The 27,495-nt window shown below is 42.2% G+C and overlaps 1 long non-coding RNA gene across 1 annotated transcript; it reads left to right on the top strand.

The window, feature by feature from the left end:
- Positions 1 to 27,495, top strand: LOC118670994. Its single transcript, XR_004972538.1, has 5 exons — positions 1 to 12; positions 859 to 942; positions 11,131 to 11,186; positions 21,508 to 21,610; positions 27,143 to 27,495. It is a non-coding gene; the product is annotated as an uncharacterized LOC118670994 (long non-coding RNA).

The raw sequence follows: 27,495 nt of genomic DNA, 5'->3' as shown, positions 1-27,495 counted from the left end.
GAAAGCAATGAGGTACCAGCTAGGAAGCTCCTGTTTTGGTGTAATCCAGGCAAGAGATTAACCTGGGCTAAGGTGGTAGCAATAAAGCTCATCAGTGAGCCTATGCTTGGCCACTCGTAGTAATGCTGACTACTAAGAATATGGAACAAAGGCCCATTCCATTCTTGGAAAGCCTAAATAGTTGGAAAATTCTTCTTTTAGTACTTTGACAAGGCCTATCAAGATTGTAGAAAATATCCACGTTCCTTGGTTAAGAAATCCTACTCTAAACAATTTATCTCAACCTTCTGGCCCTTTAAATACAATTCCTCATGTTGTGACCCAACCATAAAATTATTCTCATTGCTACTTCATAACTGTAATGTTGCTACTGTGATGAATCGTAATGTAAATATCTGATATGCAGGATGGTCTTAGGCGACCCCTGTGAAAGGGTTGTTTGACCGCCAAAGGGGTCGCGACCCACAGGTTGAGAACCACTGTCTTAAAGAAACATTTTAACCAAAAAAAGAAAAAAGTAAATGTGCGGAGCTATTTGTTGTGACATTAATTTTGAGGGTAAATAAAGCCTTAAATCTGGTCATAGAGAGATGATTTTTTAAAATATGGCCTGTAACTCAGTGGATGTGTATGCAGCCACTAAAAAATTAAAGTATGAAGAAACAGTTCATCATAGAAAATGTTTGTGTAGAATATAAAGCAAATAAAGATCACTGTAAAAGGTAGGTCAGCTTGTACCTGCTTTCTTAAAGTAGGTCAGAGTGTGAGCAAGGTTTGGAAAGGAACCTGGGGAAGTAATTACTGTATTATAAGGGTTGAGGGTGTTGTTGTTTTTTTAATTTTCCATGAATTTTACAGGCTCCTGGTTTCAATTTTGGCTTCTGAGAGATTTCATGTTCCCTCGAGAGTGGTGCCAGACCAAGGAAGTCAAATTGCTCTCTAGTAAGTAAAACATAAACTTCCCCAATAAATTCCACCGTAACCCTAAATGAATCAGGGGAAATTGCTCTTCTTGGGCATCATAAGTCTTTCTGCAGAGCCCAAGGCCAAGGATGAGAAGGTACAAATATAAATCTGGAGACAAATCTTGAGGCCCACATGTCATTTTAATGTATTGGAGCAAAGAATATACTCTTCCAGCACTTGTTTCTCTTCCCTTTTGTAATTCCTGCTTCTTAGTGGAGCAAAAAAACAAAAAAAGCAGCTCACTAGATAACCCCTCACATTCTTTACAGGTGCATGAATAGCTCTAACATGGCATAAGTAGAATCTCAAAGAGAAGTCAGTGAGGTCCGTTGAATGTCTTGCCCCATGAAAATCTAAGCATGAGATTTCCTGGGAACAACCAGCACCCCTACTGTAAAAATGATAGAAAACAGACAGAAGCCTACAACCTGAGGTAGGAGCACACGACACAGGCTGTTTTCAAACAGAATTGGGATGTTCCTAAAATAAAATCAAGAAGGGACGTGGCGAGACTTACTGTTATCACAGTGGTTTTCCCAAACCCATTGCCTATTATACTGAAGTTCAGGATTCAGAAAATGTCTGGAAAGAATGCCTGTGGTTTTGAATTTCAGGCAGAGATGGTTGAGCACAATTACAATGGTAGATGGCATACCCTGCAATGAAAATAACTGCTTTTTTTCTAACAATGGGAATTGGGATGCAGGAACTGATGAAGGGAGCATCCTGAATACCTTTGTCATTACAAAGGAGCAGGTGACAGGAAGCAGTTTGGAGGGGGCTCTTGAGTTGGGAGCCACTCTGTAGGTAGTTTTCTGTTTGCCTGGCCTCAGTGTAAGCTAAAAGCATCCACTGTACATACAACCTAGTGTCATAGAACCAGGGCAAGCCCTGCTTTCCTGGATAAATGCTATGGTCCCTCCTCACATGTAGAGGAGACTAGTCTACAAAAATTTTAAAAAACAACAACTTAATAACACAATTGTCTGACAAGCACATGGATGGTGGGAGTGTTAAGTTCATACATGCTTTCTGAAGAGCTGCTTGGAAATATTTAATATAAAAATCTACACTCAGCAATTCCACTCTGAAATGTATCCTGCAGGTATTCTTGCACTTGAAAATATGATATCCATATACTGCAGAATTATTTGTAGTAGCAAAAGTTAGGCAGCAACCTAAATTTCCACCCATAGAGAATTTGTTAAATAAATTATGGTGTAGCTAATAGCAATGAAATAATATACAGCCAACAAACAAATGAGAAGGTACTCTATGTACAAATATGGAATAAATCTTCAAGGTATATTGTTATGTAATAAAAGCAATATATAATGTATATACAGTAAGACAGTATGAATCCATCTATGTGTGTTTGTGTGTGTGAATATGCATTTGAAAACTCAGAGACCATCCCAGGAGGCATACACAAGAAACTAGCAACAGAATTTATCTCTGGAAAGGGGACGGGAAATGGGTGTCTGGGGAACAGAAATAGGAAAAAGGAGCTTTCTGTCCCATCCTACCCCCTGCCCCTATTCTGCTAAATTTTGCATTATTTGGTCCAAAAAATTGATGTCTTAAACTATTGCCTCAGGAAATTGGGACTAGACTAGGGACAGGGGAATGGGAGGTTTCATTTTTTTAATTGTAAGCTTACTTCTATATCATTTGACTTAATGTGTGTTATTTTTATCTTGGTTTAAAAATTAACCATAAAAATAATTTTAAATACTCTGTTCTATTTAAAACACTCTATCCCACTATGCAGTTGTTTGTGCCAATTTTTAAGAGTAGAAAATATGTCACTGGAGCTATAATAGTGACAAAATATTCAGGATATTATGGGAACAAAAAGAGAGATCAATTAATTCTGCAGTCGGGTGGATGGTTACCAGGAGACGCAGGGATGGAAGGCTCAGGTTAAATGGGCCCATAAAGAATGTTAAATTCACCAGACAGATACCTGCACAAAAGCTTTGTAGGCATGGACAAAAGCATGAAGATGCACAGAACATGTCATTTGGGGGAGCCACAAGCGATCTGGTGGGTGTGAGGGTAGGAATGGCATGAAAGGAATGGCTACACATCAGCTGGAAAGGGGAAAAGGGAGTTGGAAGGAATATCACCAAGGGTCTTGAATGCCATACTAAGGAATATTGACCTTGTTTAATACATCAGTGGATCCTAAACCTGAGTGGTTATCAGAATTACCTGGGGGATCTTTGTAAAAATACCAATTCCATGCCCTTCCAGCATACCAATTATATCTGACTTCCTGATGGATAGAGCTGGGAATCTGTAATTTAAAACTAAAATCCTCCTGCCTCAGCCATAGACATAGGGGAATCATTAGAATTCCATTTACGAGCACCATTCTGTGTGCAAGGAGAAAGAAATGGAGCCAAACGTCCCACTAGGAGGTGATTAAGAATTAATCATATGTACAGTCTCACTTCTTGTACCTGTCGGGCTGAAAATGAAGAGCTCTGTCCAGGTTCTTAAAATTCTGAACTCATTCTCGCCTGGGCTGTGCCGAAGATGGGACAGGAATGGAATTGCGGAGAAAGTAAGAGAAGAGGAAGAGCTGCTGTTTAATCTGCTGCCTTTTCCCCTGCTCCTCCCTCCAAGCATCCTCATTATGTTTGTGTTGTGAATACCTGGTCAGGAAGAACATGACAGATGCGGACAATCAAGCACATGTACTAAGGTTTTCCTTAAAAGCAAGGACTCTTTTCCTGTCTTTAGTTAAAACAGCAATAACCGTAACCCATAACCAGTCCATGTCCTGGGCAGCAAATTTTATGTGACCTTTAGGACAATATATTCAGTTGCTGTCATCAGGTCCCAGGCTGATGTTAAGGACACAAATGATGCTTGCCAGAAACTGGTGCTCATGGATTCCTCCAGAATCCTCCTCCCACTAGAAGTTTTGCTTCGTTGATTTAACACATACCTGTTGAGCACAGAGATATGAAGATGCATTAGACACGGGTCCTGCCCTCAAGGATGTCACCCTTCCCTATTGATGAATAGATCTATGATTTCTTCATCCTGCCCAGTATTATGTCAGAAGAGTCACCACAAAGTGATAACAACCCAAAAGGCAGGTCTTCAGTAGAACAATCCTGGCTAATTTCATTAAACAGAGAATATTACATTTGAAAAGAACCTTCAGTATCATTTTGTCCAAACACCTCAATCTATAGATGACACAACAAAGTGCAGAACAAAAAATACATGATTTGTTCAAAGTTACATGGGAGGCAGAGGGCAAAAGTCAAGTTGAATTCAGAAGCCCTGACTTAACACTCTGACTCTTGTAGGCTGGGTAAGTGCAATTTCAATCCCAATGCCTTAACTAATCTGCCTGAATAGAATATGAGTGGGCTAGGCATTAGATTCACTTTCTCTCTTGAGGGAGGTGAGGCAATTTGAGAACTTTAAAGTTACTGGGATAGGATATACTGACACACAGGAGGGAGATTATGACTTCACATGCCTGATTTCTACAACAGTTATTGAGTGTCAATGATGGATGATAAATAATACAGGTAAAGTCCCAGACTTTTTACTTGAATATTGCCAATTATCAATAGTGAATGTGGTTAAATGTGCTTATTCTCATCTGTGCTAGCTCCAAACCTATAGTCTACCCATGTTCCTTTATCCCATTCTCTCTCCACTACATTGTACTGAGACCTTAGAATCATTTCCCCACGCAACTCTAGACAATGACTGTCAATCCATCTAAGATGACATATGAGTGCAAGGATTTTGCTCATTTGCCTTCCTACATCAAAACCTAAAATAGAATGGCTTAAAGGATAGAATAGAAAGGAAAAGCAAGAGGAGTGTTCTACTGGGTAACACAGAAATGACTGGAGGTAAGACTACCTGCCGGAGTCCAACCCCAGCAGGTCCAGGGGTCCCCAAAGGTGTGGATGGAGTCGGCAAAGAAGGAATGACACGGAGACGGAGTTCAGTTGATCAGCAGCCTAGCCAGGATCTCCAGCCAGGATCTCCATCCAAGTTCTGGTCTGGATCTCCAGCGAAGTTCTGGTTAGGATCTCCAGCCAGGTTCTGTGTCCATGTTCTCTTGCTAGGTTCTCCAGGTTCTCCAGCCAGGTTCTGTAGCCATGCTCCCTCGCTAGGTTCTCCAGCCAGGTTCTGTCCAGGTTCTCCAGCCAGGTTCAGTCACCAGGTTCTAGTCAGGTTCAGTCCAGGATCTTTTGCCATGTTCTCTCCAGCGAAGTTCTTCTGTCTCTAGAGAACGTTCTGTGTAGGTTCTGTGCCTAGGTTCTGAGTGTAGGTTCTGTCTTCTTACATCTGTTTTTATACCAGTTGATTCCAATCCTATCAATCTCTATTACAAAGGTTAGGGCGTTTCTTATCTTCATTCCAGGGAGTAAAGATTATGTAGCTTAAGCACGATTGTTCGTAGTTAAAGTGATTAATTACCCGCCTGGCACTTAGTTAAGAGGTTTTATTCCCTCCCTAACTTCAGGGGAAAATCCCTACCTGGGGAAACAACCTTTCTCAGAGAGGAGACCTTGGTTAAAACACATAGTGCCAAGAAGGTGAGCAAAAATATTAAGAACAGTATGCCATATATGCCGGTCTCTTGAAACAGCAAGGATGGACCGGCTCCCGGCAACTACCCAGAATCAATTCAATATGATTCACTAAATGTTTACTGGGTGACAGCACTACATGGGATAAGGGGTATACTGGCATGATTCAACACAGTACCCATCTTCAAATGTTGCCACACCAGAGTAGGAAAGATTTCTATAAACAGAAAATTTTTAACCAATATGGTAGTTATTGTAACTGAATAAGCTCCATGCCTTTGGGTAGGGATCATGACTATATTTTTCACTGTTGTTTACACAGCACCCACCACCATACCCTGGCATCGACTAAGAACTCAGTGATATCTGTAAAATGGTTGAGGCAGAGATCAGAATACTTATTTTTCTGAAATAAATGGGCAAAATCCTTAAGGAAAAAAATCAGCTTTCCCTGAATCTTGCAAAATCAATAAAAGTTTTCCAGATGAAGAGGCATGCATAAAAAGAACTCTTATTGATAACTTTCCTCCAATATTATGATGAAAGACAAAATCAGCCATTTGTCCTTGCTTTGTTCATAGATAAAATACCAATCATCCATGTCCCAAATGATTTAGGAGTGCTGAAGGCATATATACAGGTAATAAAGTGAAAGGTATAACTATGTTTTCATCAAAGCTGTTGTAATCCATCTTTATTTGTGGGAGATACCCTAGAAATGCCCCCAGATCAACAGTGCTCCAAGGTTTCACCTGGGTACATGCTGGCAGAGTGATCTCGTATCCGGCTTCTTTGTGGAGTACTAATTAAAATCAATTCAGGTGACATGTCCTCCACTGGCTGGGTTTTCCCAGGGCATAACAACGAGACCGAAGAAAAGACTTGAAGGGGAATAACGTGCTACTTGTTTTTACTCCAGAAATCGCAGATGTCTGTTTCTAATGGATGAACAACTGAAATTTCAAAGCACTTATTTCAAGCATCACTAAGTCCCTTCCATCAAGCTGCGGCGTTCGAGATCTGATTAGCATGATCTCTTCTATAGTTGTGCTTGAGAGAATTCTTTCCTGGTGGTTTCCATGAAGAATGTCTTCACTCTTCCTTATCTTTGAACGTTGATAAGCCTTTGATAGCCCTGCCCCCATCTTTTGCACTAAATGACAGACTCTTTGGTGTGGTGTATTAAGTTTGTGTGGTAACTTGTGTGTCTACAGCGAGACTGTAGGTCCAAGGCAAAGATATCAAGCCTCCTGTTTCCTTTATGTCACACATGAAAGGAAGGAAAGAGAACAAAGAGAATAAAGGAGAGGAGAAAGGAAGGGAGGAAAACAAGGAGAAAGAGTAAGAAGGAAAGAGGAATGAGGCATGCACTGTTGTAGGTGGCAGGAAGGGCTCCATGTGTCTGACTGGTGGGGGGGGGGGGGGCAGGGGGCAGACCAAACCTGGGTCCAGCAACCTCAGTACTTGGGTTCTGGCTAGGAAAGAATTCAGAGCAAGATGCAAACTGTGAGAGAACATTTATTGGGTAGATTACAGAGGTAGAAGCAGTAATTCCTAGGAGAAACGGGTTTAGGAAACAAGGAGGTAAAGGAAGGGCCCTTGGAGCTTGGGGGTGGGGAAGCTAATGGTAATGTGCCTGGGGTGGAGGAGGGGGAAAGGAAAGGGGAGGGAATGCGGGTGCTCCCTGGAGGGAGAGGGGAGAGCACACTGGGTCCTCCATCCTAAGGATTTTAAGGGCAGAGATTTCAGGGGAGTTTCCCCGGAAAGATCTTAATAGAGTATTCAGCAGTTTTTCAGGTGTGTCCCTTCAGGGTCTGGGTCTCCACTGATTGATCGGCAGGCAAGGGGTCCAGGAAGCTGGTCCTAGCGTCAGCCCTCGCTGGTTTGTTGCTTATCTGGACCTGGAGCTGAGCTACAACTGAGGCCTAAATGTTATCACTCGGGAGGAAAGATCGGGGGGTCCGAGCATCTTGTGGGCTTCTTCGGAAGGAAGCTGCCCTGTGAAGGCCCCTTCTCAGGGGACAGCAATGGGCCGCCACATTTATCACATCAGACTCTGACTCTCCCCCATCCCTGCGGCCGAGGGACTGAGTGTTTCAGCATCTGAGGCAGGGCTATATCCTGTGTGAAAAGATTAAGCCATTCGGATTATTTTCATTATTTGCCCTCGAAAATAACTGAGAGAGTTAGTTAAGTGTGAGACATAAAAAATAAAATTAAAAAATGAAGAAATTCCCTGTCAAGCCACAGAGTAGAATGTATTTACAATACATGTCACCCAAAAGGACTTAGATATGGAATACACACACACACACACACACACACACACACACACACACACAGGCTGGGACAAAAGTAGTTTATAGTTGTTTGTATGGAAAATAATACAATAATTCATACATAATAATACAAGAATAAACCCTGTGTTCACAACTGTAACCTACTTTTGCCCTGCCCTCTATAGGAGAAAAAAATCAGACAACATGATAGTCAAAAGATTTGCGTAGCTACTTACCAGAAGAATATATTCTACATAGAGTGGCCATAGACTGCATTGTCCAAACTGGGACTACTTTTGAGGGTGAAAGGGGGCCCTACCCAGAATTATCCAGAACAGGAGTGAGCCAGGCTGACCTGACCTGAGACCTACCTTAGTATGGTAATGGCTTTTGTCATAAAAGCAAAAAATCCTCTTCGGATTTCTTTTGGTTAGCGAAAACCAGTACTAATGTAGGTCTTTTGTAAAAGCCAGTGGCATAAGTTTCAGAAAGTGGGGGACACCTGCATTGACCTTCTGATGATGTTTCAGAAGGGGAATCAAAACTGGCAGGAATTTCTTTTTCCTTCTTCACAATTTCACGTGTAGAAAATGTGTTCTCACTCCAGATCTTAGCCACCTCAGCCTATTGTTCTTCTTTCTTTATAAGTCAAGATCTTTCATCTTTTCCTTTTAAAGGAAGCACTTTGTGGCTTCTCTTGGGCATACCTGAATCGCCAGCCTCACTATTCTTGCACTTTGGGTCCATCATTAAGTAAAATAGGGGTGACTTGAACACAAGCACCGTGACACAGTGACAGCTGATCTGATAACAACGACAGTTACTGAGTGACGAAGCGGCAGTGAGCGTCTACAGTGTGGCAAAGGCATGATTCCCATTCCAGGCAGGATGGAGTGGGACTCACAAGATTTCATCATGTTACTCAGAGCAGTGTTCAATTTAAAACTTATAGATGGTTTATTTCTGGAATTTTCATTTAATATTTTTGGATCTTGCTTAATGACAGAAAGCAAAACCACGGAGAAGGAGGACTATTATAGTCAGTTATTTCATAGAAAGGACTATTAGGCTGAGCCCTGCAGAATGTCCTCCAGTTTACTGAGAGACAATGAAGGACATTCCAGGTGAAGAGAGCACATGGGGAAAATTGGGGGCATGTAAGTGAATGCATAATTTGTTCACTCTTCTCTTTCGCAACCCAGTCAATTAAAAGTGGGAAAAATGTGGGTGACCCACAGACCACGAAGTAAATACCTTACTGGTCTCCAGAATCAGCTGATCAATTCTGTCCACACGAAGTGAAAAGGGATGGAGAATTATCCAGATGCTACATGCCACGAGATAAACAAAAGTAGCTGAGGATTAAGTATCCCAGTTTACTGATTTTACCAGATGGACTTCGGATTGAGTTTCATAGTGCCCTAGGGTATGTCCCTCTGGATTGAGTTTCATAGTGCCCTAGGGTATGTCCCAGAGGGACCGCCACAGAAGCCACCCGGAGTGAGACCAAGGAGGAAAACAATGTCCCAGGGTCTCCAACCCTGATGTAACCAGAACTGCTCCTCTTTTATCTGTTTTCTGAATTAGCGTTTTCTATTTAAGATTTTACTCAGAAAGTCATTTTCCACGTGACAGGGCAGTTATTCTACTTTTTTAAAAATAAAGTGTTTAAACGACTGATCTATAAAGTGCAAATTCACAGAATAATCATACAGCCATTTATTGCACTCTGTGGAGACACAATTTAATCACCGTTAAGTAAAAAGAAAAATCGATTGATTTTTATTCCTTTGAAATTATAATCTACCTGACATTCTCTCTAGTCTATAGTGAAGTAACACCTACTTCTGATTTTTAAGAGAAGGAAGACGTCTATCACATGGTCTCAGAGATGAAGGAGCTTGTCAAGGCGCTAATCTTGCTTACCTCTCCTCACTCTCACATCCTGTACTGAGGGGCGGAGCAGGGTGTATACTTTGCACTGGGAACCATGAGCCCCTTCAAACCTGTCTCTGGGTTGCCATGCTGTTTTGGTGCCTGGGTGTGAGAAAAAAACATGATCTCATACTCCGCTCTCAGATTTCCCCATTTAGCCTCAGTTCGTGACTTTATTTGCATGTATTTACATTCTTTATTTCATTTATAAAATAAGTTGAGAGATTTTATAGGCCCACTTAACGTGCTAGCATGCAGGATGCCCAGCCATTTCTAGGTAGTTTATATATTCAAGTGATTCATTTCCTCTGTTCTGTCCTTCAACTCTCCTAGGGTCACAATTCTTCTTCCAGCAAATGGAATTTTATAGTTTTTAGCAAAGCAATTTCATAACTTCCTGAAGCAATAGATGTATGTATGTATATGTAATTAAAATTGAACAGATACATATATATATGTTTGTATACAAATATGATTTTACACATTACATATTCTATATTAGATATATGTATAATTTGACTATATCACCTGTAAATAAAAGACAGCAATCGTCAAGTCCCGTCCCCCCCCCCCCCCCCCGCCCCTTACTTACTAGTTGTAAGACCTTAGATTCCTGGACTGTAAAGTAGGAGTAAGTGTTATATAAATCATATTGACAGAGTTTGTATAAAGATGCATCATATTTGTATGATAGGATAGCATGCTATAATTGATCTTCATTTCTTGCCATTGTTCTTCCATGGCTTTGACCATGAACTGAGAAAATTAATTTTAATTAACTGTCGTTGGAACTGTTATATCCAGGTGAGCACTGTTTTTCCACGTGACTACCTTGGGAACCAGAAATTTATTTCAGTTGTCTTTGTTTGTGCAACAAAAAGTTATAGGCTACCACTATCTGGTATAGAATGAGTGAAAAATAGGATATGGTGTATTCCTAAAGTACCCGGAGAGGAATGTAGTATAGGACAAAGGCATCAGTTCTCCAGCCATAGTTGCCAGAGTCTGAATCCTGGTTTAGCCATTTGCTAGCTGTGTGACCTTGGGCAAGTTATTTCACCTCTCTGAAAAAACTCTCTGAAATAACTTTCTGAAATAACTCTCACCTCTTTTGCTGTCAAATTAAGGTAATAATAGAAACTATTATTGTGAGAGTTTATGAGTTTAAACCACTGGGCCTGGCACATAATACACATTACACAAATAATAGCTCTTAGAATTATCCCCTTGAGAAGGTGATATTGAGACATGTGCTAAACATGAGGGATGGATAAATGAGTGGCCTATATTCCACTCCAGACACTATTCTATCCTTACATTCAGTTATTACCAGTGGGCAAGCTAACCATCTGTTTTTCTCTCTCTGCTCATTTCAGCTCATCCATGGCAGTGACCATGAACATGACCCCACAAAAAAGCAGTCAACATAAAGGTACTTTTTAAGTGATAATTTAAGTGTATGAAAACAGCCAGTTTTCAAACATCGCTGATAGGCATATAAACTGATGGAGAAAGTGCTCTTCTCTGAACTTATCCCATAAAATAGTCATAAATATATACCGGAATTTACATAAAGGACACTCACCTTCTCTAAGGGGAATAGGGCTTGGGTCCTGCTGAAGCTTGGAGGCTACCATTTATTGAATATGTGCCAAAAAGGTAAAGATGCTCAATGTACATTTTACCATTGACATATCACAAAAACTCGGCAAGGAAGGTTTAATATCTGCATTTTAAAGATAAGTAAACCAGAAAACACAGTGGTTGATTTATTTTCCCATAGTTGTCCCCTGGTAAGTGAAAGAGCATGAACTTGAATCCAGGTCTGTGTGATACCAAAGCTGTGCTCATTCTAATGTGCCAATTACTGTTATCAGCATCCCAACCCCATGACTCCATGAGCCAATGATTCTGGGACTATCCCTCTACTATCCACAGATGTCCCTATCACCCAATCATCTGGAGGTCAACCCTTTAAAAAAACCTTCAGACAAGGGCAAGTAGGTTATTGAAGCTCATCTGTCTATTTTCTCAGCTCCACTCTTTCCCTTCCTTGGAACCACACTTTTTGGGCTCCTCTGCCCACTGGATTCTGAGTAGTTCTGTCTGGTGGAAAACAGTGGCAAGAAGTCTGGAAGTTAGAAAAAGAGAGAGATCAGAATATTTCTGTTCCTCCCCACTTTGAGAGGTAACTCCAGTGCCTCTGTAGTCCATCATCCTCCAGGCAACCCCCTGCCCTTGACACCAGTGCCTGCTACCTAGTCCCTCCTCCAGAATTCCAGCTCCTGACAATGGAGCACTGGCTCTTGGGTCCTGGCTATACTCTGTCCTCCCTTAGTCTGAGCCCTTGGACTGATGGCGGTTTCCTACAATTATGAATCTCCAAGTTGTCTCACCTTCCTGCTTCCCATTCCCCACCGACCTCTTTGACCAGACCCTGCAATTGACTACCTGGTATGGTCCTATTTTCCTGCCTGGCTACCAACAGATACAGAATGATGGAATGATAGTTATGATGTAGGTAGTTTTCTGGGGCTCTGACACAGATTTTCCCAGAAACTAAAGAATTGATGACAAAGAAGGAAGAGCACTGGTTCGGTAGAAATCTAGAGACTGGTTTCAAGTTCCTGCTGGACTTTGAGCACATCATTTGTCCCCTCTGGGTCTCAGTTTCCTCATCCAGAAAATGGACACATGGACACTTTCAAGTCCTATGAGATTAAATTTCCTGTCCTGGGTCTGTAGTTTTCAAAGGCATCACTGAACCCTTGCAAGCAGTGCCTGCACTGCCCTCATTAACCTCTGAGACCTTCAGCATAACAGATTGGGGGGGGGCCCTCCACTCCTGGTCTCCATGGTGCAAGTGGTCTTTCTCCTGCCATTTCCTTCCTACCCAAAGCCCAGGCCCTGTGCCCTGCAATATAACTCATGTAATATAACTCACTAACTCATTGTGAACAGTGGGGACCAGTGATTTTGCCCTGAAGATTTTCACTCAGAATTCTACTAACTTGGTTATGGTAATTAGCAGGAATGTACCTTGCTGTTGTTCACGTGGGAGCAGACTGACTGGAATATCATAGGCAGCTGCTCCTACCGAAGGCTGCAGGCACGCAAGCCCAGCAGACATCGTTATTAGCATGCGGAACAGTCAGCTGTTCTAAAGCCATCAGTGTCTTAGAAACCTCCTATGAGCCTCTGGCCTGACCCACTAGCTAGAAAGAGGCCCAAGGCAGGGAACTGCCCTTGAGAAAGACCCAGGAGAACAGAGCCTCAATCTATTTTTTTAAGCCATGCTCTCCTTCAGAAACCTCTCTTTTCCTTTCTAATCCAACACTGCAAATTAAATTTGAAGTGGATAAAGCCAATGCAAATATATTACGTGGCTATTGTGGATTTTTTCATAAAACAAATCAAAGCAATGATGTGCTTTTTCACAGCTGGTGATCCCCGTCTCCCAGGGGGTATGCTACATTTCCCCAGGGGTAGCTTCATCACCCCACCCATGCATGGTTGGAAATCACTGATCTGGAAGGAAAGGACTGTATCTTTCAGCATAAAAGAGACGTGCCCGCGCCCCCCTCGAGCTTTCTCAATTTAGAGGCACAAAGGAACCGTGAGGCAGTAGAGACAACTCAGGCTCAGGTGGTGGGCACACCTGGGTCCAAGTTGCAATCTGAAGAAATAGCAAACCCCCACCAAATGGGTTTGTTGTGAGGATTGAATTAGACGGGTGAACTGATACATGAGGTCAATAATACGTAGAGGCTTTTTCTACCTGAAGGGGCTGTGTCAAGTATTTTACAAGCTCACCTACTGCTCACAGTGACCCCACATGAGAGGTACACTACCCCAGTTTACAGAAGGGAAAACTGAGGCTCAAGAAATTAAGTCTCTTGCCCAGAGTTCTCAAGTCATTAAATGACCAAGAAGGGAATTAGACCCAGATCTGTCACACCCATGAACAGTGTTTTGGACCATGTGTTACATGCATGTTAGCGTCCTTCCCTCTGTCGGCAAAACTACTTATGCTGACACCCACCATGATGCCATTATTTCTATAAGAGCAGTTACATTAGTGTCACAGGCAGCCATAACAAAATACCATGGACGGGGTGCCTTCAACAACAGAAGTTTCTTTTCTCATGTTCTGGAGGCTAGAAGTCTCAGATGAAGGTTCCAGCCAGTTTTGTTTCTGGGGAGAGCTGTCTTCCTGGCTTACAGACAGACACCTTTTTTCTGAGAGAGCGAGCAGTGGTGCTTTTTCCTATAAAGACACTAATCCTATCAGATCATTTAACCTTAATTACTTCCTTTGAGTCCCCAGCCACACTGGGGGTTAGGGCTTCCACTTATGAATTTGCAGGAGAGGCACACGCATTCAGTCCATAAAGGCAAGAATATTGGATTAGTTCACCATTCTATCCCCTATGCTTAGTTCTGTCTGACACAGAGTTGATTGACACTCAGAAAATATTGACGAAATAAGTGAATGAGTTAATAAATGAATGAACACAAAATAAACTTGAATTAATATAAGACACTGATTCTAAACCTTTTCACCAGCAGGAATTCATTGTATTAATTTCTTCCCATGGGCCTTGCGCTTTGATAAATTTTGTCTTCCAAGCTGAGACTAGTAACAAATTGGTTTTTCCCATGTTTAATTAATCAAAGACAGATAAATTGCTAACCAGTACTTCTAATCAGCATGAAATATGTAAGCATTGTAACTTAGCTTGAGGTGTTTAATTCCAGGCTAACACAGATACAATAACCTGTTGGCTTAGGTGTCCTTACTGCAAGCAAATGAACAATGAATTACTCCTAAGACTTCAAATTCAAAACTAACTTATGAATCTGTAGGTATCTGGGGAGCCCATCTGGGGAAACACTCCCCTAGTGTGAGCCATATTATACAACAGAGTGGCATCTTATCGAAGATTTGGGTTCCAATGTAAGCAATTAAGAAAACACATGCATTTGGTCAAAATTATCTTTGAAAATGCATTAAATAACCCAGATTCAAGGTTTTGTATATGCAGTCTTCTGTAAAAATAAGTGTCTATAAATTTGCAGTACGTATTTTTTTAAAAATATATTTTATTGATTTTTTACAGAGAGAAAGGGAGAGAGATAGAGAGTTAGAAACATCGATGAGAGAGAAACATCAATCAGCCGCCTTCTGCACATCTCCCACTGGGATGTGCCCGCAACCAAGGTACATTCCCTTGACCGGAATCGAACCTGGGACCTTTCAGTCCGCAGGCCGACGCTCTATCCACCGAGCCAAACCGGTTTCGGCTGCAGTGTGTATTAATATGCAGCATATGACCAAGTATATTTGTGCTTACCGCAATTGACTATTGTGTTGTATAAGTATGTATAATTGAATATTCAGGATGCATGTATGACTGAATTGAAAGTTAGAAGTGCATGGGACATGACTCCATCATAATATTTTTCATATATACACAATAATGCACATAAATATTTAGATTATAAAGAATAATTAAATAAACACCAATGTACTTTCAGCCAGGTTGAAGCAATAGAACGTTGCCAAGAATTTTTTATTTCTATATTGTCCTCCCTACTAGCATTCCTCCATCTACCCTACCCTAGCTTAACACTGTCCTGCATTTTGCTTTGTTTTCCAGCTTCACCACATGCTTGCATTACCAAACAATACATTGCTTAGTTTTGCTTGTATTTGAGCTTGATGTAAATGGTATCATATGGTATGTGTTCATGTGATTTACATTATATAAATATGTTTTCCCCTAACATTATGCTTCTGTGTCTGTGCACGTGGCTGTAGTTCATTCATTTTACTGCTCTATAAGAAGTAATTTTTCAACTTATGGTGTTCCTTTCCCTGAGTGTAGTTATTTTTATCTAATTTACTCATGAAATGCATCAACATGAAAAAAACACACACAGTAATTACTGCAACCAACAACCCCTCATCTAGTGTCATTAATAAAATAAAAGTTTTATGTTCTACTCACATCAAAGTCGAAAGCAAGTGGGCAACCCTACTGACTGCTCTCCTCCAAGAAGTAACTCAGGATCTAGGCTCCTTCCATATATGACACCAAGATCTTTAACATCAGACTTCTGGTAGCCATGGGGGAAAAGATAGAACCAGAAAGGTCTCTCGGGGTGCAAGGGTGGCTGAGAAATGCCTCCTGTGTGCCCAGAAAAGGACCTGAAGTTGCTGAACAGTGCCATGGTCTTTAAATGCTATAAGAGGATTAGAGATAGGCTTGAACAGACTTTAAAAGCTATCTAATCTAACTTTCCTTATTTTATCATTGAGTTAGTATTTTCTAGCACCCACTATATGCCAGGCAATGGTCAAGAGACCTCTGTAGCATCTTGGACGAGGAAGTGCCCATTCTCTGCTTGAATACGTCCCAAGTCAGGGAGCTCACTGGCCCCAAGGAAGCAACTCTGACATTTGCACATCAGATAGACTGATTCCTATTCATGATGCACATATCAAGCAGTTCCAAGGAATGACATGCGTCAGGGTGTGTCTGTGCTTGTGCCTAACTACAGAGGACCCAGGATGACCCACAGGACAGATTTGTTAAAGGGGTCACCAATGCTGAAGTCATCTATGATGATGACAGTTATTCTATATTATGAACATGACACCCCACTGTGACTTTTCCTTTTCGTTCATGTTCCAACTAATTGTCATATAGTGTTTTCCAAAGTTTGGATATATTAGATGTCTCCAAATCCCAAAATAGTTGAGCCAGCTGGGTTTTGCCTTAACACAACTGTTCCCCAGTTTTTTTCTGGACCCTGCCTCACAGACACAAACACACAGACATGTGCACATGCATACTGAGACCAATATATTATTGCAGCTCTTTACTTTTTAAGATTTCATAGCATTTCTGGTACCTAGCAACCTAGCACAAACACATCGTTTCTCTAACACGGATATTCCCAAGAGGTACACTTGATAATGTCAACAACTCTGTAAAAAACAGGGATTTTCATAGGAACACAGGCTCAGACGTTAAGGCAGGGCTCAGGTTTTCAAAAGAAGCACCAGCACAAATAAATCTCACTCCCAAAAAGTAATGCTGCAACTTTTCTCCACTCAAATGTACTTTGAACTCAGTGAATTTTTATCCCTGTGACTTATCTCTTCTGTTGCCCTTGGGTTTGGTTAGTTGGACTATGAAATCAAATGACCATTTTGCTTCTGTATGTATATGTCTGCATCTCATGGAAACATTTTAGGGTAAACAGCTTAAATTCAGATGTACTAGTTCTGTTTAGGTTAGAGTTGGCAAACTTTTTCTGTAAAGGGCTAGATAGTAAATATTTTAGGTTTTGTGGGCCGTTATGTTCTGTTACAAGCACTCAACTGTGCTGTGATAGCGTGAAATCAGCCATCTCCTCTGAAGCTTGACTGGAAAGGATCTATTTCCAAGGGCATGTAGGCTGTTGGCCTAATTTAGTTCCTTGCAGTTGTAGGACTGAGGACATCAGTTACTTGCTGATTGTTGTCTGGGGACCACCCTCAGCTCCTAGAGGCTACTCATAGCTTCTCTCCACCTGGGTTTCCCATCATGGTGCTTGCTTCTTCAACACCAGCAAAGGACCAGAGGCTCCAGCGAGGTGGACCGTACAGTCTTATGTAATTAATCACATCCGTGTCGTCATGACTATCCCATCTCAGCACCATGTGGTTGGTCAGAAGCAAGTCACAAGTCCTATCCACATTCAAGGGGAGGAGAATACACAAAGGCAACCCCAGAGATACAGCTCTTGGAAACCTCTGAAGAGTGTCCAGCACCCAGGGGACAGTGGCAGATCACCATGGGGAAGAAATAGTGATGACATGTGGTTGTGGCAAACAGTAGGAGATTTTAAAATGTCAGCCTACAGTTTGCCATAAGTTATCTACTTCTGTCATTGACCGAATAAACTGGTGAGTGAAGTGACAGATTCAAGCCAGGGGCTGGGAAGTCTTAAAGTTGTACACTTACTATTTGTGTACTTTAGATATGTTCTAATGCAATAAAATTGTTCTGGGGTTTTTCTCTTTAAGTGGGCATCATTTCTTTTTTTCCTAGTATGCTGGTTGTGTAACCAATTTTTAACGCTATTAGAGGCCTGATTATTTTCCTTGTTGTTTTAAATAACAAAAGAAATGCTAATTTAATTCCTACTCAACCAAATGAAACAAAAATCCCAATTTTAACATATCTTTGCCCCCTGAAAAAACTGAAAAAGTCAAGCATTCATTTTAATGCTTGATCTCTGCAATAAGCTGACAAACAAATGACATATTTTGATTGAATTTATCAAATGTTATTATTTTTTGCTACCAGCTATGTGGGGGTAATTATAGTGCTCTAATTCAGTAAACACTTTCTGATGTAAACAACTGTGGAAATTGCATTTTTGAATGCTCCAACTGTGCTCACAACATAATCAGAAGCAGTAATTTATTATTCAGAGTAATAATTAGAAGTAATTAACTACTAGAAGCAATTAGAAATAGTAATTTCTTTCTTAACATATTGTAATGAGCTGCTTTTTGAATGCATGTTTGAATATTTAGCAACCAGTAATTACTTTTAGAGGAAAGAAAGAAATGAGACTGTTTAGTTAACAATCCTGGATGCCTGGCACATGGGTATGTCTGGCCATCAATGTGGAGGTTTGACAAGTCACTGTGCAGAATCCTTCTGGAAATGAGAGCTCTATGACACACTTGGAATGACACTATCTCAGGATTCCATATTTATTCCAGCATCTAGTGCATATACACTGGGTGTCTGCTAGGTATTATGTCATCTGTGCTAGGCCCTGGTGACATAAAAGTGAATGCTATAGTTACAGTCGCTCCTCAAAGGTAGTCACACTCTAGAGAAATTTTCATTTTTTATTTTTAAAAATGCAGAGTCCCTTGGCCATCCCCAGACCCATTGTCTCAAAATTTTCTGGAGATGGGACCCAGTAATTTGCATTTGTAAGAGATATCCAGTGATCTTTTTGTCTATAAAGTTAGAAAACTACTGAACTAGAACATTGCAAAACTGTTTATTCACCTGGTAACAGAAAATGAGAATAGCAGCTGGGTGCAGGACAAACTAACTTTTCTTAATATAATGATTTTCACAGTAAGTGTATGACTTAGAGCCCTTGGAGAAGATCTAATCAATAGAGACAAGTGTTGGGTGAGGACTGAATTTGGCTGTGGAATCATTAAGTTTCTACTATGGAGATCACTTGGGAAAATCACTGACATTCTGAGCCTCAGTTTCTTCCTCTAAAAATGATGAAACTAATTCCTCCCTTGCAAGGTTGTCTTAAGCATTAAATAGAATTCAGGGTGGAACTTTGAAGAAGGTACAACTCTATGCATAGAAAAGATATGTGCCTTTGTTTGATGTGTGTTTTTGTGAGTTTTCATTCATGCTTCACCTCTAGCACAGGATGCCAGCTATTTGTAAACATCAAAATCAAGTCCATGACCATGAGGTCTTCACAAGTTTGAGTTCTCAATGCCCTCAGAGGCTGGTTACCTATTTAATTTTGTTGCCCCCCTTCTCCCCACCAAAAAAAATGGCTGCAGGATATCAAGCCAATTGCTGCTGGGAAGGAACACAGGTTAGGCCAGTGGTTCTCAACCTTCTGGCCCTTTAAATACAGTTCCTCATGTTGTGACCCAACCATAAAATTATATTCGTTGCTACTTCATAACTGTAATGTTGCTACTGTTATGAATCGTAATGTAAATATCTGATATGCAGGGTGGTCTTAGGCGACCCCTATGAAAGGGTCGTTCGACAGCCAAAGGGGTTGCGACCCACTGGTTGAAAACCTCTGGGTTAGGCCATGTAGACTTTCTCTCTTCATTCCTCAGTATCCCAATTTTTTCCTGTTGGCTCCAAAGCTAAGCATCTCTCTATCCTGTCCAACCCCTTCCCCCCAAAAAAACAAATTATTATCTGAAAAGCAAAAGTTATCTTTATGTATTTTTTAATGATATGCTAACACATAGTTCTTATAAAGTCTTTTTTTTTAATTATCTTGCCCTAGACCATCTCATTGTTGTAATATTTACTGGATTTCTACACACACATGAGGTTGGCTCTACTGTAAAAAAAACAAAAAACCCTTAATTAACTGAATAATTTCATCACTTCATCCTGGCTTGGACTGGCTTTCACTTCCGTTTCATCTAGCCAGTGTCCCTTCTCGTCCTGAAAGTATCTTATGTCAATGCATTTTTGTGGCCAATCAGCAAGCATTTATCCATAATGAATCTTGCTTCTGAGAATAGTTGAGTTATTTCACCCAAAAATTCTATTTGTCTTCTTCCTCTGTCTTTTCTTGGCACTATGAATGGGTTTAATTCCACTACGAATGAGTTTGACTAGTTTCCTAGGAAGGCAGGTTAAACCACCCACATGTGGTTATATGGAGCAGAATCTTGTGAACCTAAAGATGAAAGAGCAGGGGGAGCAAAAGGAAAAAGTCTTGTCTATACCAAGCACCTTCAACATGACAAGCACTAGTCTAAGCACATTAGATTTATTTCCTCATTAATTTAAACTCTGCTTTACACCCCCAGACCCCACAGGCTTCAGTCTTGATCTCTCATAGCAGGTCCCCACCTTTGGCTGCACTTACAGTGGAAATTCCGTTTTGCTGGACAATTCATCCAAGGAATCACAGAGCAAAGGGTGTTTTTTAAGAACACAAACTGAAGTCTCCATCACTCAAGCCCTAGCAAAAACGTATGCACTAACACATACTGGCCCCCTTGAGCAGATACTGTGCAAATATATGCCGGAAGATCAGTTGCATCACATCTTTTTGAATAGTTAAATTGCCGACTTTGCTAGGATGACTCTGACTCCACTCAAAGTCACCCATAGAGCTGGAAGGGCCCTTATAGATTATCTAATCTATTATCCATCTCCCCACTTTAGGCATGAGAAAATTGAGGGCAACCTGGCAACTAGGCAACCCCACAACTTTTCTACTTTCCTCTGCATCTGCAGGTACTTAAAGGGGTAGAAAAATTCCCATAATCCATCATCTAATATTTTTAGGTCTTCTATTTAACCTCCTATTAAAACCTATTTCAGTTGTTTATATTGGCTTACCTGGTTGTTTCATTGATTCTGGGGACCACTCCACACCTTGTTCTGAGCAGAACTGAGATGCATCTAAAGCACAGCAGCTTTCCAACAGCCAGAGAGCAAAGCTGGCCCGGCCTGTCCCTTAGCTGAAACCACAGTCCTTCGAGCTCAGCCTCAGGGCTTGGCCCTTCACAACACTATTTCCATTCTTCAGGGACATTCATCCAATACTACTATGCAGAGCTCAGGAGTAAAGAGGAAGCAAAGATTGTGGGCTTCTCTGTGTCTTTACAGTAGAGAAGTTGAAGCCTCAGCTAAGCACATCATTTCCTCATTGATTTAAATGGCAGTACGGAACCCCTGTCATAACTCTTGGGTTTGGGAGCCTATTTTCCAAAAGTTTCCTCGTTGGAGGAGAGAGGAGCCACTCACTGCTTGTTTAAGACAAGGGTCATTATGTGTTAGAGAAGAGAAATATGCTGAAGCTGTTTCAAAAGCACCCGGGGGTTCCATGGGAAGATCTAACATGATGGAAACTCACAGAAAGCCGAACACTTAAACTCAGATAGCTCTCCCAGGGCTGGAGCTGAGAAGCTGAGAATTTCAGCTACTCTTTCTGTCTCTCAGTCCACAGGTGGTCTCTCTGAACTCTGCTTCTCGCAGGCACCAGCTATCTTCTCTGGTCACAACCCAGCTCCACACCCAAGGCTCAGCTCCACATGACTCCCAGGTAAGCATTTAATATCCTAGCACTGCTGTGTCTCTTCATTCGCGGTACAATGATTTACCTTGGGTTATGTGTCTTTCTCTGGTGCAAACAGCAATGGCTAGAGAAGGGTGTTGACGTACATATGGCAGACAAGTCCAGGGCTTGGGTAGGAACTGATTAAACTAGAAGGGAAGTTGGCATGGAAACTGATTGTTACCCTTGATGCAACAGTATAAGTGGATTTTCTGAGACCTGTCATTATGGTTTCCTCCTCCCCTCTTGCCTCAACTTCTCCTTTTCCTAAAATACCAGAGGATGACAGAATCAGGAATAGCCCAAAATAAGATTTGGAATTTCTCTAAATAAACAATACATGTATGACTCGGAAAAAGAATAGAAATCTGTTTCCCCTAACACATGAGCATGCGCACAGGTGCATGAGCGTGCGCGTGCACACACACACACACACACACACACACACACACCCCTCACCTATCCCAAGGACTTAGCATATACAAACACATTTGTAAACACTCAACAAATATGCACTGAATGAAAAGTGAATGAATGAATGAACAAATAAAATGTGTATGTTTGTGTAGATGTGAGTTCCTATAGGCAGTAGTATCACAAAATCCTAAAGAAACATTTTGCCCATGTGTAATTAACTTGTCATCCTTCCATTAGTGTAAGTGAAGAGCATCATAGAATAAAGAACGTGGATTCTAGAGACAGACTTTCTGAGCTGGATTAGTGTGACCTTGGACAATTTACTTCACTTCCTTGTGCCTCTGGATCTTCATTTAGAGAATGGAGATGAAAATACTAGGATTAGCCAATAACAATGGATGAAATTGAAGCAGTAATAAAAAAAAACTCCCAGCAAACAAAAACCCTGGCTGGACAGCTTCACAAGGGAGTTTTACCAAACATTCAAAGAACTAGCACCTATCCTCCTCAAACTATTCCAAAAAAATCCAAAAGGAAGGAACACTTCCAAACTCTTTTTCTGAGGTCAGCATTATCTTAATTCTTAAACCAAATAAAGACACTACAAAGAAAGAGAATTATAGACCAACATCCGTGATAAACATAGATGCTAAAATCCTCAACAAAATATTAGCAAATCGGATCTAGCAATATATTAAAAAGATCATACACCATGATCAAGTGGGATTTATTCCAGGAATGCAAGACTGGTACAATATTTGCAAATCAATGAATGTGATACATCACATTTAAAAAATTGAAAGACAAAAATCACATGATCACATCAATAGACTCAGAAAAAGCATTCAACAAAATCCAACACTCATTTTGTATAGAAACTCTCAGCAAAGTGGAAATAGAAGAATCATATCTCAACATAATAAAAGCCATACAAACCGACAGCCAACATTGTACTTAATGAGCAGAAAATAAAACCATTTCCCCTAAGAATAGGAACAAGATACGGATTTCCGCTCTCACCATTTTTATTTAACACTAGAGACCCAGTGCATGAATTCATGCATGGGTGGGGTCTGGCTGGCCGGCCCCAATCCAATTGGGCCTGGCCAGCTGGGGGGAGGGGCCTCGGCCAGTTGTCGGGATGGCTCCGCCCCCTGATCAAACTCCCAGTTGAACTCCCAGTCGAACTCCCGGTTGAGGGGACAATTTGCATATTAGCCTTTTATTATATAGGACTAGAGGCCCAGTGCACAAAAATTTGTGCACTCGGGGGGGAGGAGGGGTCCCTCAGCCCAGCCTGTGCCCTCTCGCAGTCTGGGACCCCTCAGGAGATAACGACCTGCTGACTTAGGCCTGCTCCCGGGTGGCAGAGGGCAGGCCTAATTCCTAGGTGCAGCCGCTGGTCGGGCTCAGAGCAGGGCCGATTAGGGAATTTGGGTGCCGCCCCCTGTCATGCACAGAGCAGGGCGGATTGGGAGGTTTCGATGCCACCCTCAGTCATGCTCAGGGTAGGGCCGATTGGGGGGTTGGGGCACCGCCCCCTGTCACACTCAAGGCAGGGTCGATGGGGAGGTTACGGCGCCACCCCCTGTCACACACAGAGCAGGGCCAATCAGGGGGTTGGGGAGCTCCCCCCTGTCACCCACAGAGCAGGGCCTATCAGGGGGTTGGGGCACCGCCACTGTCACACTCAGGGCAGGGCCGATGGGGAGGTTATGGCTCTACCCCATCACACACAGAGCAGGGCCCGTGGGGTGGGGGGGTTGGGGCGCCGCCCTCTATCACCCACAGAGCAGGGCTGATCAGGGGGTTGGGGCACCGCCACTGTCACACTCAGGGCAGGGCCGATGGGGATGTTATGGCTCTACCCCGTCACACACAGAGCAGGGCCCGTGGGGTAGGAGGGTTGGGGCGCCGCACCCGGTCACACACAGAGCTGCAGGGCGATCAGGATGTTGGGGAGCTCCCCCCTATCAGGCACAGAGCAAGGCCGATCAGGGGGTTTAGGAGCCTTCTCCTGTCAGGAACAGATCAGGGCCAATAGGGAGGTTGTGGCCTCGCCCCCTGTCACACACAGAGCCACAGGGCAATCAGGGGGTTTGGGCGCTGCCCCCTGTCATGCTGATCCCAGTGCCGGGAGGCATATTACCCTTTTACTATATAGGATAGAGGCCTGGTGCATGGGTGGGGGCTGGCTGGTTTGCCCTGAAGGGTGTCCTCGATCAGGGTGGGGGTCCCCACTGGGGTGTCTGGCCAGCCTGGATGAGGAGATGATCGCTGTTTGCAGCTGGTCACACACCCTTCAGGGTGGGGGTCCTCACTGGGGTGCCTGGCCAGTCTGGGTGAGGGGCTGAGGGCTGTTTGCAGCTGGCCACACACCCTTCAGGGTGGGGGTCCCCAGTGGGATGCCTGGCCATTCTGGGTGAGGGGCTGAGGGCTGTTTTCAGGCTGGGACTGAAGCTTCCAACTGCTCCTTTTTTTCTTTTTCTTTTTTTTATTCTGAGCCAGCTTTAGCTCTGAGGCTCCAGCTCTTAGGCCTCCACTCCTGAAAGCAGGTATCTGGTTTGTTTAGGTTCTACAATTGAAACTCTGTATCAACTCCAGGTCTGAGATCCCGGCTAGCTGAAAGCTGGTTTCTGGGGTTTTGTTTAGCTTCTATTTTTGTAACTATGTTTCAAACTGCCAGCTCAGAGGCCTGCAGCGGCAGGTGGGAACGTTGGAGTCCTCTGTCACTGAAGCAAGCAAGCCTCATGTTAGTTTCAAGCTGCCTGGCTGCCGGCCGCCATCTTGGCTGACAGTTAATTTGCATATCGCCCTGATTAGCCAATGGGAAGGGTAGCGGTCGTACACCAATTACCATGTTTCTCTTTTATTAGATAGGATAGTACTGGAAGTCCTAGCCACAGTGATTAGACAAGAAGAAATCAAATGCATCCAAATTGGAAAGAAGGAAATAAAACTCTCATTATTCCCAGATGACATATTGTACATAGAAAACCCTAAAGATTCCACCAAAAAGCAACTAGATTTAATAAATGAATTTGGCAATCTAGCAGGATACAAAATCAACACTCAAAAATCGATGGCTTTTTTTATATACCAATAATGAATTCTCAGAAAGAGAAACTAAAAAAAAAAATCCCATTTATCATTGCAACAAAAAAATTAAGAGATATGGAAGCATGGTCCAAACTGATGAATCTCAGAGGGACAGGACGAAATTAATCAAAGAATTTATATGCATACTAGAGGTCCAGTGCACAGATTCATGCACCAGTGGAGTCCCTCCGCCTGGCCTGTGGGGATCGGGCTGAAACCAGCCCAGTGCACGAATTCATCCAGGGTGCATTTGGCCTGTCCTGCCCAGTCCCGATCAGCCAGATCCCAGCAGCAAGCTAACCTACCGGTTGGAGTGTCTGCCCCCTGGTGGTCAGTGCACATCATAGTGACTGATCGAACGGTTGAACGAGCAGTTGGACACTAAGCATATTAGGCTTTTATTATATAGGATATGCATAACCCATGGACACAGACAATAGTGTGGTAGGCCTGGCAGAAGGGGTTGGGGTGGGGAGACTGTGTCGGGGGGGGGGGGGGGAACATATGTAATACTTTGAATGATAAAGATAAATTTTGAAAAGAAAAGAAAATAACAGGATTAACCTTAGAGGAGTGGTGTGAGGATTGAAAGAATTAACATATGAAAATTTCTTAGAAGACTTTCTGGCATAGAAAGTGCTGTATAAGAATTGGTTATTATAATTAGACTAGACAAGCAGATTTTTCCCTAAACTTAATATAATTCAACAAATATTTATTGATATATGTACATCACAAATATATATATATATACACACACATTTATATACAGGTGTGTATCTGTGACCTTATAGGATATCATAAGGATTAGTCAAGGAACCAGGTGAGGGAGATAATTATATAAGCAACTAGCACAAGAGGTTTAAATTTTTTTAAAAATGCTACATAAAAGTACCCATAAGTTGATAAGAAGTTAATCCTGCCTGGGAATTTACCCCTGTATGGCTCAGAAATGTCAAATACTAGGAAAGTTTGCCAGGTTGTACAAGAACTGAAGTCAAACATGCATTGACATGAGCCCATTCATAACATGAAGCAGAGGTGAGAGGCCAAATGGAAGTGGCAAAGGCAGTTTGTAAATCCTGACCTAAAAATCAGAGGGCCTTGTCTATGAGGTTCAGGTTGAATTTGATCCAAAGAAAATAATACATTCCTCTCCAGTTAGCATTCTGGGTAGAGCTACTTTTGGCTGAGACAAGCCAGGTGTTAAAATGAATGAACAACACTTCCTGGCCAAGGATAATAGCTAGCATTGCCCTTTCCCAAAGCTCCATCTCTCACAACCTTCCACAGCCTTTCCTCACCCCATTTGTTCAGCAAATTCCAGTTGCAGCCATTAGCTGTCAAGAGATGTATTGATCCGGGAGGTGATACCTGTGGAGAAGCCCTTTCTCATCTCCCCATACGCATACAATGACATTGTCTCAGGTCTCCTCAAATGTAGCTGAGTCCTTTACTTTCTGCATGGAGGCCATGGAGGCCAGAAGAAATTATCTTCCTTCGACCAAGCTCTCCCTGTTGGGCTTCTTCATGGGGTTCCAGAGTGAAGTTTGTATAAATAAAGACTGACTTTCCAGTTGATTCTCAAAGTCATTGCAGGACTGCTGCATTCTCATTGGGTATTGATCTGCCATGAGCATTTGCTCTGAGTGTCTCGTCTCGAGCTTCAAAGCTCCGCCAGCGTCTGAAAGAAGAAACCGCAGTCTAAGAACTGCACATTTAATAGAGGCAGAGCAGAAAATGAGTTGGTTTTGAGAAAAAGTTGTGAACATTGTTACAAAGCCTGACTCAACAACAAATTTCATGTAATGAAAACAGCATGGCTTCCAGAAGTCAACACGCCCAGCGCTGTCCATCACCTGGATGCGTGGTTTAGCAAATCCCTGCCTCAAAGGGCTAAAATGAAAATCAATCAGACAACCTTTGTAATGTACCTAGCTCAGTACATGAACCAAAAGTTTGCCTCTTTCTCCTTGTCTCTCTTTTCATAAATGAAATATTCAGCAGAAACCCAGGACCTACAGAATGGAGATGTGGCTGTGGTGTGAAGTAGGGCAAATGTGGTAAGTTTCCATGCATTCCTCATTCAAAAAAATCTTTATTGCGGTTACCTCAATGGTAGGTTCCTACTCAGTGGTTTTACAGGGGTAGTATCGGATGTTCTGAGGTATACAAAACTTTAAAAAACAGACATGGATTCTACCCTCAAGAAGCTTCAAGTCTCATACATGCTAAAAGATGAAAGATGGCCCTAACAGGTTTTGCTCAGTGGTTAGAGCGTCGGCTTGTGGACTGAAGGGTCCCAGATTTGATTCCAGTCAAAAGCATGTACCTTGGTTGTGGGCACATCCCCAGTA

This window comes from Myotis myotis, unplaced genomic scaffold (genome assembly GCF_014108235.1).
Source record: "Myotis myotis isolate mMyoMyo1 unplaced genomic scaffold, mMyoMyo1.p scaffold_m19_p_16, whole genome shotgun sequence".
NCBI lineage: Eukaryota > Metazoa > Chordata > Mammalia > Chiroptera > Vespertilionidae > Myotis > Myotis myotis.
Note: the sequence above shows the minus strand (reverse complement) of the source record. Positions and strands in the feature narration are given on the sequence as shown.